Below are 15112 nucleotides of genomic sequence, written 5' to 3' on the forward strand. Positions count from 1 at the left end.
ATGTACTCTGGTGGTAAAATATGATACTAATTTACTGATATTAAATTGTTTAAAATATAAATAAATAAAAGTTGTAATTACGTTTTTTTAAAGTAAAAAATAATATTTCTTAATAAAATATATTCCAAATTTTGTGTAATGTGTGTAACGGGTAATTGTATAAAATGTTAATCTTTATTGCGGTGTAAGAGTACTTTCCATTCAAGGACGTTGAGATTACTCGAGTGTCCACCAGATGTCGTGACGTCTAATCCAATTGGCCGCGTTTCTTTATGCAGCGAAAGTGTAGCGAAAATGACGTAATAAGCAGCTATCGCTACACGTCGCTGCATCATAGTTTATAATAGAGTACCTAGATATCAGAGTAGGGAACATACGAGTCATCGCCGCCATGTTTTGTCGACTGTCATCACATGGGTTTACATTAAGAAATGACGATTTTTTTTAGTTTAATAAAGCATTTTATTTGTAAAAATGCTTTATTAAACTTAAAAAATCGTCATTTCTTAATGTAAACACATAGACCACGCGATGACAGTCGACAGAACATGGCGGCAGTGACTCGAATGTCGCTACTCTGATATCTAGGTACTCTAGTTTAGAAACGCTTTCTGCTCGAGCGAAACATGAACGCCATAATCTATCCTTTAATTCCACAGTTACAGCCGAAAGTAGCGCTTTAGTAAAAGAACTACAATATTTAAATAAAGAGATATAAAGAATTGAGCATTTCTCTTTCCAAAAATGTGAACGAAGTAAAGAGATAGGAAATGTATAATTATATTTAAAATATAGTATTTTCGTATCCTCTAGATAACTCTCAGAGTCATTTGATAAAATTAATTCTTCTTAATCTTTACATAATATTTTTATCAACAGTCACTTCGACTTTTTTGTTTTTACAGCATATTAATATCGTATTATACACACAAGCGTCCATTTTGCTTTACACGTGTAGAGGACGTAAAAGCTGCTTTATCTTTGCTGCAGCGATCTCCTGCAGCAAACATTAGAAACGGTTCGCTACATTGCAGCGCTGCATTTAGAAACGGGTTTCAGAGTGTTCGCTGTAAAGCGCTTCTCGAGCGCTGCATAAAGAAACGCGGCAATTTTTACCATTGATTACAATTAGCGACAATCGCTAATTGAACTTTAATTTGTGTTAATTTCAACAAAATTAGTGAAATTTATATAAAATAATTTAATAGTAATAAAATATGTTTATAATTTAAAAAAAAATCTTTATTAAATGGACATTTTTATACTCTAAAACAGATTTAAAAATATATTACTTTAGCCATTAGAGGTTGCAGCCGAAGTTTTCATCTCTATTAAATGTAATTTAAACTCTTAAACTATCGATTGCTTTTTAATTTCGTCCCCGTGAAAGTTTTGTAACGAAGTGTAAAATCTTAATGACGGACATCGATCGGAAATGACGAGTTTGTCCTTATTTTGATGTGTTTAAATTGCGGTTTCTCATCAAACGGAATTTGTCAAATATCAGATCTTAATGGATTTAATACAGAATATAATGACATAAATAGATCTTCTATTGTTCCAAAACACCGCTGTATTAAAAAATATTTGTTTATAATTTATGTACACCGATGTAGGAAAAAATAAAGCAATCGGAAATATGTTTTACGTTATGGGTTTGGTTAAATAGTTTATAAACTTTGATAAAAGTAATTAAATAACTTTTTGAGAAGGTTTGCTAGGTTTAGAAAGGTATGATAATCAATTCGGAAACAAACCGGAAACTTCATCCTTGGTTTGTAGTGAAGTTTTATAAGGCACCTTGATGATTTCCTCTTCATTTTTTACGTATTCTCCACAAACGAATAATTTGATAAAGAGTAAAATGCTTTTTACAAATGTAGTGTTCAATCAGTTCTCAATATCGCTTGTTTCCATTTTTTAAAGTGCCATTATAAGCGAGCATTAAATCGAATTAAATGCCACCTCGTTCCTCACTCCGCTCGGCAATTCACGTACAGTACATTACGTCGTTATAAACCCTCCCACTAATTCGGTTTTGTTTTGAAGCTGTTTGATGATTTTTTACAGTAATTATAGCAATGAGAGTGAACAATGTCCGGCAGACAGGTCACCCAGGTCACCCATAAAGCTAAGTTTAAGAGTATGAGCAAATCTTATTGTAGGATCAAGATTTCTTTATATTAAATAATTGCTATATAATCTTTTTCAACAGTATTAAAATTTTTCTTTGTTCCTTGCAGAGCAAAATTACTGTAAGCAATTGTCACTTCTTTTCCTTTAATATCTTGCAATATAACAACTCTTATATCATCATCATTTGCATCTGAAAGGCAGGAAAACGGCACTTTTCCCTCCTGGTATAGAGTAAAAAATCTCACAAATGATTATCATAAAAATTATTCAGATAAGTAACCTTACACTCTGGACTTTGAGATGGTTTGATGCAATCGATATTGTATTCGATAAACTACCTCTATAAACCCAAACAAATAATTGTCTCCAAGCTTTGTCCCCCTAAAACGAATCAGTTTGGCTAGAAATAAGTGGTTAAGCTGCCTACCGAATAAATTAAATCATTAGAATTAAATTAAGTTTAAATTTAAAATATTGTGAAAAAATTGTTTAAAATGAAAGTCAATCCACAACTCCTGATTACCTTGCAGATGCATTGTAAATTACATTACCCAAAACTCTGTCTGAATTTTATTTCCAAAACTGTTAGTTAATTTACATATAGGCATAATAACAGCTATTCACTTGAAGCTGTGTTATGTTTTTATGTTTTATTTTTTTTTAAATGTTCTAAAAAACAAACATCAGTGTATAAATAGTCATGTAAGGCCTACATGTTTGAACTCACCACATTCCCGCCGCACCGCATAAGAGCGCTCCGGCACTCAAGTTTTGGTCATATCCGGTGTTTTCTGTCGAGTTCGGTCGTTTGAACCCACCACTTTCCCACCAGACCGCATAAGAGCACTCCGGCACACCAAGTTTTCGTCATATCCGGTGTTTTCTGTCTTGTCCGGTCGTTTGAACCCACCACCTTACCGCCAGATCGCATAAGAGCGCTCCAGCACTCCAAGTTTTCGTCATATCTGGTGTTTTCTGTCGAATCCGGTCATTTGAATCTACCACTTTTTGCCAGACCGCATAAGAGCTCTCCGGCACTCCAACTTTTGTCAAAATGGGTGTGTAAGTAATCTTGCTAGTTTTCACTTTTTACTGTTTTGATTCGTTATTATCGCGTTACTTATGAGAATTATATTGGCGTGTCGTTTTTTATTATTTATACTGGTAAATGTTTTGAATTGTTTGATTATACTTTACGTATACTTTTTTCGTATTATTGAAGCCTGTTTGTATTTATATTTGTGGCCGTTTTGCCAAAATGGTTATTTTTTTAAGATGACAGCACTTGTCTATTATGCTATATCCAAAAATGTTTATTTAATATCGTTATAAAATATGACATTATTATTTCATTTATTTTAAATAATACAATTAAAATTATACCATGTAAGTCAGATATGAAGTCAGATGCAAGTATATATCAAGTTTGTATATTAAATTGAATTGGAAAAGTAAATTAGCACTTACCTGAGATTATGTTAATGTCTCGCTGATATTATAATTAAATTGGAATGTTTTATTTATTGTTATGTTAATTAAAAATTGAATATTGAATTGAAGTGTATTCATCTATTTAAGGATATTACCTAATGGTTTAATCAGATATAAGTGCGATCAATTGTTGAGGGCGAGTAAATTCGGAATATGTTTTTTTGCCGAATATGTCGTCGCCGAATATTTCCTGTTATTGTCGGCGCGGCCTTGTCACCTTAATCATTAAGCTATATTTAAGATGAATTAGTTATATTCAGATAACATACGAATAATAAATTATTTAAGATTCCTATTAAAATCACAATATGTGGACATATTGGTTGATCTTCGTCATTCAAAAGATACTGATGAGTCAGCTGAGAATCCCAATTATCAGTCTTGTTAAAATAACTTTAAATATCTTGTCACAAGTTTTAAATTTACAAAATTTAAGAAAATTCTTAAAGGAGATAATACATAAAAGTGTCTTTTCATTTTGTTGTTTTGCACGTACACGAGGAAATTAACAATTTCACGCAAAGTCGACCTTTCAGAAGTTTTACCTGGTAACCAGTTTTCTATAGAGAGGTTTCATGTCGACATCACGAGTGACGTCATGAGCATGCGCAATTGTCCAGCGCCATCTTTGTGACTTCGTTTACGTTTTGTGTGTGTTCACGTGCGCTTTAACTGGAGTTCTTGTGTTGTTTTTTTTCGTCGCGAATATCACTATGGTGATTTGTTGTGTAATTGGGTGTAATGCTAGTTCACTCAAGAACAAAGGAACATCATTTTTTAAAATTCCCGGCATTATTTGTCATCAAGGATCCCAAACTGAGGAGCTTTCACGACGAAGGCAAACTGCATGGCTCTCGAGAATTAACCGGAAAAATTTCGTTACGAATAAAGTGAATATCAATACAAGAGTTTGTCAGAAACATTTCATTTCAATATTTACGTTAATAAACACTAAGTTATATTTTAAAACCTAAAAGAGTTTACTGATTTGCTTATATTAATTTAGTTAGGTATAGTGCATTTATAAACGAATAACTAACGTAATTTCAGGCTTTAGCTAGTGCAAACTTATAAACATTACACGTTAAAACTAAAAGCAAGTAGGCTTATTATATGCTAGTTTCAACTAGAAAATAAAGGTACTGAACAATTTGAATTAAAAAATTTCCACAGCTGTTTTTAATTAGACTTTTACTTTCAGACAAAAATTCTTAGTTAAGAAATACGTAAAAACACGAGTTTAAACAAACAAAAGAAAACATATCTTTCCAAGCAATATTACTTCGCTGTTATTCATTACTTTTACTTTTATATCAGGAGAAACCCAGCCACTTGTTAAATAGTTATGGGCCTCTAAAGATTTATAAGCTTTCATTTGTGACAGGGTGTAGAAATTTGTTGTCAAAACCAAATAGTTTATAATGTCACCAAATTCTACTTTCGGCCACAACTCTTGATCTACGACGAAGTCTGATAAACTGGCTTCGTATGGATCGCCTTGACATAACGAAATTTTCTCTTCGTACAGAGCTGCATCTCGTCCTGTTAGACTGCTAGAATAGCCCGCAAGAAAAGAATCTTTTTTAACTTAATCCATGATAATAGAACTGCAGTATTTTTGTACGTTTAAACTAAAAAAAGACGTCGAATAACAGACCACGTGCAAGCTAAGCGAGCGAAAACTACCACAAAAATGGCGAATGGGCGGAGCAAACGTGTGTTTTATCACGTGACATGCGACCTTGAAACCTCTCTATAAATAGTTTGATTTCTTGTAGTTTATTAAGTAACATGTAGCTCGTTCTACATGTTTCGTCACAGACCTATTTATGCTAGCCTTTTGTCGAATAACTTGTTTTAAATTAATGGCTATATTAACACTTAATGCAATTGAAGAAACATTAGGATAAACTGAAATGAATTTTGCAAGAAAAATATCGTGAAATCTGCAATGTTAATTCTTGGCAGTCAACATGTCGACGCGTTTGTTCACGAGAAGCTTGTAACCGGATTTTCTACGGACAATTTTTTGGAAACGTCGAACCGACAAATATTTGAATTTTCTGCAAGACACGCTTTTCGAAAACAGTTCATTTTTGCAATTGCGTTGCATAATTATTTAATTATTTTACCTGTTCTCGTAGTCTGGTGCATTACAAGAGTTTCGATTTAATGTTTAAAGTTTGCGAGTTGAGTAATTAGAGTATTGTTTAAATTAAAGAGTATTCGTTGAAGAGGGATGACGTATCCGTAGCTCGTTAGTTAGAGTGGTTAAGCAGTAGTCGGTTACAGCATCGTTTAATAACGCGAATGCCGTCGTTTCGACCCCTACACGAGCCAATAATTTTGTTTTGTAGATTCCTAACATCGTGCGAGAGTTCATCACAGATGTTCTTTTGTTTCTGTTTCCTGACAAAACAATGAAATTGTTACGCGTTAACCGGATTTGATTATTCAACTAGACGCTATTTATTTGGATACGCACCAAAGGAGTAGCGTCTTAAGAAGTGGGAAGAGGTAATTCGATGAATGTGTATGACGCGTAAAGTTTCACGTCAATATCATTTCGTTCTCTCGTATCTGTTTCCACTATCACGAGTATTTTATTCACAAGAGAACCAGACATCAATGCACGTTCGAGAGTTTCGTTACGAACTCGAAACGGAATTTGCAGATTTTCCACGAACAGATGGAGACCGATTAGTGTCAGGGTAGTAATAAATGGGAAAAAGCAGGCGTTAGATTAGAACCAACTGGAAAGGAAGAATGTTACGCGCGAGCGCTACCAATTCTTGCTTGCGAAGTAATGTGTAATTATAGCGGAGTTCGTGGACATCGTAACAACGATGTAACACGTAGTCTAGTGGCTAGGTCACCTAGCTTTCACTCAATATGTCCTGATTCAATTCCAGCAGTTTCATTTCTATTTTTCCGCCGTTCATGAGATGGGCATTGTTTTTTCAAATCTGCAAAAAAAAAAAAAAAAAAAACAATTAGGCTTGAGTTTGCGACTGTTGGTGTAATCGAAATTTTTGTGGACGCCGTTTGCATGTTTGAGTGTGAATAAAATAGATAATAGGCAGTACCAGATGCCAATAGTTGTTGTGGAAAAACGAACAAAAGTTAGTTCATAGGAACTGACTTTTGTATAAAAATGTGTAAACCATACCTTTATATTGGTATTTGATCTAATGCTATCCTTTATTTCATCTTACATTTTTTAGTCATTTTTTATTCAAATGCAATGTATTTCAGGTCGGATAATCGAGGCAGTTAGGTGTTAATAAATGAATTTAAAAAAATTAAGATTAAATTTTATAATTTAACTTATTATAAAATGTGTAGAAAACTTATTTTATTTTAAAATTATTAGATAAACAATTTTTTTGTTTGCTTTTTTTTAATTTAAATAATTACCATTGTATTCTTTTTAAAATTTTGGAAAGTATTGGGATAACTTGACTGAGAAAAAAGAATCATCCTGGTATTCGTGCAAGACACGTTGATGGCACACTGGTACACATTCGAGAAATTCTGCATCTTCATGTTTTACTTTTTATGACAGGACTATAAACAGCCATTTTCCTGCGAGATAATGCTTGGCTGCAAACAGCTAGGGCTTTCCAGGAATGTCTCCGTCATGTTGCCATACTTCTTTGGCCTAACAGATTTCAACATTTGTCGCCCATCGAGAATTTATTGGAGAAGATAAGATGCTGGCTTCGATCATCTACGAATGTGAGATCTGAATATCTCCCACATTATTATTTTATGATCAATGTCGCTTGATAATTTTCCTCGTGCAGATTTGCTCACAGAGCAAACTGCACGTGGAAAATCATTATGGATGATCATGTAGAAAATCATCATGTGGATTTGCTCACAGAGCAAATCTGCATGTGGAAATTTTTTTAAATTCAAATCTGCAATAGATTTGCTCACAGAGCAAATCTATTGCAGCATAACATCCATACCCGACTGTATTGCCACATGTATTCAGACAGAAAACGAAGATAATTTTAGCTGTTTGGTTGTATACTGTGATACGTGGACAATCTGCCGAAGAAAAATGCCTCACGGAAGAACCTTCTATGGGAACTGACCTTTGTTTAGATGTCACAAACGTGAATAAATTAAGAAAATTCCATTGGCCAATCCGTTGGCGAGGCACGAACCCATAAACACCTTAGGAAATTTGTTTATTTTTTATATTGAATTTAACATAAAACTAAAAATAATTAATGTAAATTGATATTTATATCAAAATAAAGTTGATTATTAATAAGTAATAACATATTGTCTGTTTTCATATATATATAAAGAAAAAGAAACATAACAAATAAGTTAAATTTTAATAAGTAAATTAAATTTTTAGTTTCAGCATTTTTTTTTTATTAAAAGAAAATACTTCGAAAATTAAAATTAAAGCTAAAAATTTTCAGTTTGATTTCGTGAATATAATTATAATGATAATTTCAAGTACTGTAATTAATTTTGTTAATTTTTAACATCACAATGTTTATTTATAAGATGACTTAAAGAAGTAAGTTTTCAGAGCTGTTTGTAGACAGAACTAACGGGCAGATCTCAACCAAATTTAATATAAATACTATTCTGAGTTACTATAAAGTTTCGATTTGCAGGAAAAACTTTACTTGTAATAGCCACAACAAAATTTGGCACTGCTATTTCTTTAGTTTGCACATTACATACGTTTTTTTTATAATGAATTTGAGTATAAAAGAATTACAAAACATTCTTCACAATTTTTCGTCAGACAAACACATGATATTCACTTTGTTACTTGTTAATTAATATCTTCTATCAGCGAAACAGCAATGTCATTTAAGCAACTTCGGCGCTTATCAGGAGTCACGGCAGGGATTCCCCGCCAAGTAAAAAAGTCACTTACTGACTATATATACATGAGGGGGAAGTGGATATGGGCCGCACACAGTGGTATAGCCCAAGAACGAGAAAAGGAAAGAAGAATTAAAGTTAGCATGAGAAGGGTTTAGATGAAGGTGAAAGTAAGTATGATAGGAAAGTATGGAAATGGGAAGGTAGCGGGGCCACAGGGGCGTCTGCATTGCATTTATTGAATAAAGAAAACAAATATATACATAAATATTTACACAACATACATGATATAGTTACCTTAAACAAAAGCGCGAGATGAGGTATTAAAAGCTAACAATACATACAGTAAACAGATTCCAATTAAGCTACAAAGAGTACATTTAACGTAGTAGAACAGAATAATACATGGTCGAAATTACAGAAGAAAATTTTTCGTTGAACTAAATTGCTGTAACAGGAAACAGGTAATAAAAGGTAAATATATTACAGAGGGCCCGTTAGAGGGCTAGTCCAAAGTCTTAATGCTTTTAGCAAAGTTCGTAAAAGCTTTGTAAATGTCTTTGTTGCTCATTAGAGTTTTTAGATGACAGGGCCACAGTTCATTGGCCCTATTCACAGCGTCAGTTAACTTTTTCCTTTGCTCCTTGTAGATCGGGCACTGGAAGATTACATGCTCAGGGTTGTCTTCGTCATTACTGTTGCAGGTGCATTTGCCGTCGGTTTTCCGAAGGAACCTTAGAAGATAACTTCTAAAGTTTCCGTGGCCGGTTAGCAGTTGGGTAGTCTGGTATGAGGGTTTGAAGAACTTATTGGCATGTCGGAGCTTAACGTCCGGGAAATAACTAAAAGTCAGTCTTCCTGTGGAGCTGTTAGTCCACCTATTTTGCCAGGAGTTCCACGTATGACTTCTAATGATGTTCTTTAACCAGATGGGTGGAGTGAAGGTATAAGAGTAGTTTGAACTACGGGTGTGAGCAGTGCGGGCCAGAAGATCGGCCCTCTCATTCCCGTAGACACCGGAGTGGCCACGGACCCAGGAGAATTTGATATTGATGTTGTTTTTTAGTGAAAGAAGGAGACTGACGCTATTCTTGACGATGATGTGCTTGGTGTTGATGTTCTTTAGATTCAGCAGAGCTACGCGGCTATCACTGTATATTGTAATATTTTGGAATTTATAGTAGGCATTGTTGTTAGTTATCCATTCTAGGGCCTTATATATGGCCAGTGACTCGGCCTGGTTAGAGGTACAGTGAGCTGCCAGCCTGTGGCTTGCTTGGAAAATGCTTTTGTTGTTATTGGTGACTACAAAAGCGCATCCAACTCCGTCTTCGGACTTAGAACCGTCGGTGTAGATGCTGCAACCAGAAGGGGCGATGGAGCCATCTAGGGAGAAGAGCTCATTTAGTGAGATTTTAGGATGGTATTCAGTGCGATGGCAGTTGTGGTCCAGTTTGAAGCTATTCAGGTGGTCAGAAATATTATTTAGAACAGTGCTGTCCACCAGATTCCCCATTATCCTGTTGAAATTGAAGGTTGTGGTAGTCTGATTAGCTAATTTGAATTGTTGGTAGGCCCAAAACTTTTCCTTGATAATAAGATCTATTGGGATTAGGTTGGCTGTAACTAAGAGGGCGTCCGTAGGGGCAGTCTTGTATGCTTTGTTAATGGCTATAAGTGCGAGCCTCTGCGCCGAGAGAAATTTCCTTTTAATATGTATCTTGGTAATTGAGGCCCCCCAGACCTCTGACCCATAGGTCAGGATAGGCTCGATGACAGACACGTACATGAGGCGGCAAGCTGTACTTCCGTAACCCCAGTGTTTTCGAGTGATGGAAGCCAGAGAGTGCAAAACGGTGACTGCCTTCTCATACGCATAGTGGGCATGATGTTTCCAAGTGAGCCTATTATCTAGTATCACTCCCAGATATTTAAGTCTGTCACTGTTCTTAATTCGTTTGTCGTCTATCTTAATACTAGGTTTTTTCCGAAGGGGGGTGGACTTTGGGAAAACAACACAGCTGCTTTTATTGTAGTTTATTAATAACTTCATTTTGTGACACCATTGGGAAATAACACGTAGGATATCATTGGCCCTTGCCTGTAGGACCTCCTGATTCTTGTGAGAGAGCGCCAGGACCGTATCGTCCGCATAGGCCTGGATGATACAATTGTTGTCGCCTGGGAGAGTAGAACTTAATTTAAGAAGACTATTATGCATTACATTCCAGAGAAACGGGCCGGACTTAGACCCTTGGGGGCAGCCCCTGTTAATGCTTTTATGCAGATAGGTTTGGTTGTTGTTAATTACTATTATTTTTCTATTATTCAGGTAGTCCTTGACAAGTGCAAAGATGTTTTTCGGGCAGCCAGAATTTTTAATGCTGGTGAGGATGGCTGGCCACCATGCGTGGTCAAAGGCCCCCTTGAAGTCTATGGAGACCACCATGGTGTGCTCACCTTTACTTTTGGCATCCTGTATATAGTTCACTATTGTGTCCAATGCTGTTGCCGTGCTTCTCCCTTTCCTAAAACCATGTTGGCTATTGCTTATGAAGTTGTTGTGCTCACAATGGTAAGTTAGCCTATTTACCATAAGCCCGTCCAAAACTTTCCCCAAGACAGGGAGAAGGGAAATAGGACGATAATCAGAGGAGCTTGAAGGGTTCTTGTTTTTCGGAATCAGTTTAATTGATGCGGTTTTCCAGATTGTGGGGAAGTGTGCCATCTCTAGGCATTTATTGTAGATGACGCTGAAGGTGGATGGGATGGCTTCAAAGGTTTTCTGTGCCATCTTCGGAGTAATAGAGTCCGGACCGGGAGCCTTCCGGAGTTTAAGCTTTTTGAACTCCGCTGCTATTTCTTGATTTGTAAATTGGCTGTCGTTGTTGGTCTTGACTATATATACAGGAATCAGTCGATTTTTTCGCCTCCCCAAACACTTGAAGTAATTCCGAATATCTCGTTCGAAGGAAAATTGTTTTCTTAGGTAGTGTGCAAAATTTCAAGATTTTCTGTAAAGCGTTTGACGAAATATAAGCAATTAAAAAGTGCAAAAATTGTCAAAAAAACTGTATTTTCTTCTTTTTCTTTTTCTTAATCCGACACTGCAGATGCTCTTAGCGAAAAGACTAATGGGTCTAGAAAGCTCAAATTTTAAACTCAAGACTTTTTCGTTATCAGTGAGATGCTGGCGAAACTTCCGGATCGGCAAGTCAGAGTTCACGGGAGTTTCCCATAGAGCTAATTCAGTTTTACGGTTTAATTTTATGCTTACAAAGATAAAATTGCATGAAAACAAACGAATTTTATTCAAAATGTTACTCAGAACTACAAATGCTCAAATTTATGCGAATTAAACTTTTTATAACGATTTTTCCAAAGGCTATCGAAAGCATCGGCTGCCGAGCGCCGACCGACATTACGTCTCGACAATGTCGTCGACCGACTTTATGTAATAATACAATTATTAAACAAATACGATTGATATTTAAACAAAAACATCTGAGATGTAAAAAAAAAACTTGCCAAGTAAAAATTTCACAATTTAGACGACGGTCAAAATTTTTCATAGCGGTTTTTTCTATTTTGGTAAAGATAAGCTTGGCGCTTGGAAGCGCTACCCACAAGATTTTTACTTATATTGTTGTTTTGTACATTTTGCCTCCAAGTCCCAAGCTTATCTTTACCAAAGAAAAACGCCAAAAAAATTTTTGATTATCGTCTAAATCAGCGTTTCTCAAAGTGGGCGATAACGCCCCCTTGTGGGTACTGGAGGCTTTCAGGGGAGCAGTAGAAGGCTCAAAGGAAATTAGGGGGCATTAAGGAAATCTAGAGGGGCGATGGCAGACAAATTCTATCTATAAAAATCTGACTATAATATATATAAAATGCTGACAATCTATATATTTTTTAATTTTTATTGAAGATCACAGCCTGAATATTTCTAACACGTTGACTTATATTATAGCATGAATGAACTTATTATAGTAACATTATTGCATAAATATGCTAAAAATGAAAGTTCAAGAATGGCTACCAAGAATTTTGGCTGCAGAAGCAAATCTCTCAACTGTACCCTGAGTTATGGTCAGTTGTTCAACGATTTCTGATAGCATTCCCATCGTCGTATTTGTGTGAACGTGGATTTAGTGCTGTAGCAACGTTGCTAACTAAAAACAGAAATTGGCTGCAAGTTACTGAACGCGGCGACTTACGGCTGATTTTAAGTGAATTCGACCCTGATATTAACAAACTGGTCGAAATACATCAGATTCATCCTTCACATTAGATAAGTTTTAAATTCAAAGTTTTCTTTTAATGTTAATAAAAATACTTTTAAATATGATTAAGTATGAGTTTTATTTCCTCTCATTGAAACATTCTTTGATCTCAGAAATAGGATATAGATCACACCCTATCTATCCTATCCATATAATAATGCATGTTTAAACATTATATTTACAACTGTTTTTAAGATACGCAACAGATGGTAATGTAAAAAGGCAAGTTAAAAAATATGGGGCGCTAGGAATTTTTTTAATCTCAAAGTGGGCGGTGGTCGAAATAAGTTTGAGAACCAGTGGTCTAAATTGTCATAAATTTTTACTTGGCGTAATTTTTTCACATCTCAGATGTTTAGGTTTGGATATGAAACTTCCGACTCCACTGGCAACAATGTTGATGCTCGAGAACATAAGACAACAGACCGATAAAATGGTGGCGCCGCTACAAGAAGTAAGAGCGGTGTAGTGTTTTTGTGAATAATTGTTCTTGCTTCGTGCACTGCTGTATAGGCGCCGCCATTTTAATGCTCTGTTTGTCTTATGACATGCGCTTAGAAGTAGGAAGGAATCATCACGACAATTGGCTACAGCTGAACACGTGTTTTTGAAGTGTCACTGCTTATTTCTCCTCCTAGAAAAAGAACATTATCGCATTATGTAGAGTCAACATAAAAATGGTCCGGCAAAGTTTGCAGGATTTTTTTCTGGGACTAAATTATAACACGATGATTAACAATCTTAATTAATGATACATTGATTTTTGTATAAATATCAAAATTTCTTAAAAGTAATTATACTGATTCCACTCATTTTCGGGAATATTCGGGACTGAGTAATACTTCATGAACATTGAATTCTCGAACTTTGAGTTCTATTTTCAATGTTAAAATTGTAATTCGTTCCAAGATTTTATGTATTGCCGGTTTGTAAAAATTTTCGGAAAAATGAGTGGTTTTATTAAATAAATATGCTTGTTTGTTTGTTAAGTTATGGCAACTCAACACTTGAGCGATCTTCCTAAGGGGAAGGCTTCCGGGTGGTCAAGTGCTCAAGTTATGGCAACTCAACACTTGAGCGATCTTCCTAAGGGGAAGGCTTCCGGGTGGTCAAGTGCTCAAGTTATGGCAACTCAACACTTGAGCGATCTTCCTAAGGGGAAGGCTTCCGGGTGGTCAAGTGCTCAAGTTATGGCAACTCAACACTTGAGCGATCTTCCTAAGGGAAAGGCTTCCGGGTGGTCGTTCTTTTTAAAGGTAACTCGCCCCTATTCAGGCGTTACAAACGTGGACAAAACCTGGAAATCTCCACGTGGCTAGCCCGTCCTGGCGCAAGGTCCCAGGTGACCTTGGTCCTGGTGAGCGCGAACCATGACCGAACCCTCAGTGTTCGGGAAACGGAACCGTTTGGAGGGTTTCAGGCCCAAGGAGTCCTGAAACCCTTCAAAGAAACAGAAAAACAAATACTAGGAATTTTTCCAAAAATATTTTTCTAATTAAAATTAGTTTTTTATTTATATTATGTCGTCTTCTATTTTTATACTACTTGCGAATTCACATAAAGTGTAAATGTTATTGAATTAGCATTGAAAATTTTGTACTCATTGAACCTGGCTCCCTCCATAATTAAATTCTCAGTACACCACTCCGAACTTCCGATCTAAATTGAAAGTCACGTAATTTTAATTCAAAATCTTTTCGAGAATGAAGTTTATTTATTTATTTATTTTAAAATTCAATGTAACAGTGATAAAAATCACAAAAGATTAAGTAAGAAACATCTTTGTTTATACATAACACAAATAGACGATAGACATATTTATTAATACATTTTATAATGTTTATGAAACAAAAATAAAATGTACATAAATATGATTTAGGTATTTAAAAAGTAAGCGAAAGAAAAACATGGACAAATATTAAAAAAAAAAAAAAAAAAGTTTGGAGGTGCCGGGTATCGATCCCGGTACCTCTCGCATGCAAAGCGAGCGCTCTACCGTCTGAGCTACACCCCCGATAGTAACGCCATCCCTTAAATAACGTATTTATACTAAAACTAATATTTATTTTTATTTTGTTATTAATGTAATTAAAAAATTACTAAAAAATTACAAAATTAAATATATAACAGACAACATTTATCAAAATATTAACTTTTTTTAATGTTTAAAGCTGTATTAAGCAAAATATATATATGAGATTATTACACCGGAAACAAAACCTTATTTGTTAATGATAACAATGGAAAGATTCATAAAACGAGAGATAAACGAAGCATGAAATAATTTGTTTCTCGTTATAATATGATTCTCTGTTTTTAGATTAAATGAATTTTCTGTCCAG

The 15112-nt window shown here is 35.1% G+C and overlaps 1 non-coding gene across 1 annotated transcript; it reads right to left on the reverse strand.

Annotated features, from left to right (window-relative positions):
• Nucleotides 1–14711: 14711 nt before the first annotated feature.
• TRNAA-UGC (transfer RNA alanine (anticodon UGC)) lies at nucleotides 14712–14784 on the reverse strand. Its single transcript has one exon. It is a non-coding gene; the product is annotated as a tRNA-Ala (tRNA).
• Between the last annotated feature and the right edge of the window lie 328 nt (nucleotides 14785–15112).

Source organism: Centruroides vittatus, unplaced genomic scaffold (assembly GCF_030686945.1).
Source record: "Centruroides vittatus isolate TY-2023 unplaced genomic scaffold, ASM3068694v2 contig_7, whole genome shotgun sequence".
In the NCBI taxonomy this organism is placed as follows: domain Eukaryota; kingdom Metazoa; phylum Arthropoda; class Arachnida; order Scorpiones; family Buthidae; genus Centruroides; species Centruroides vittatus.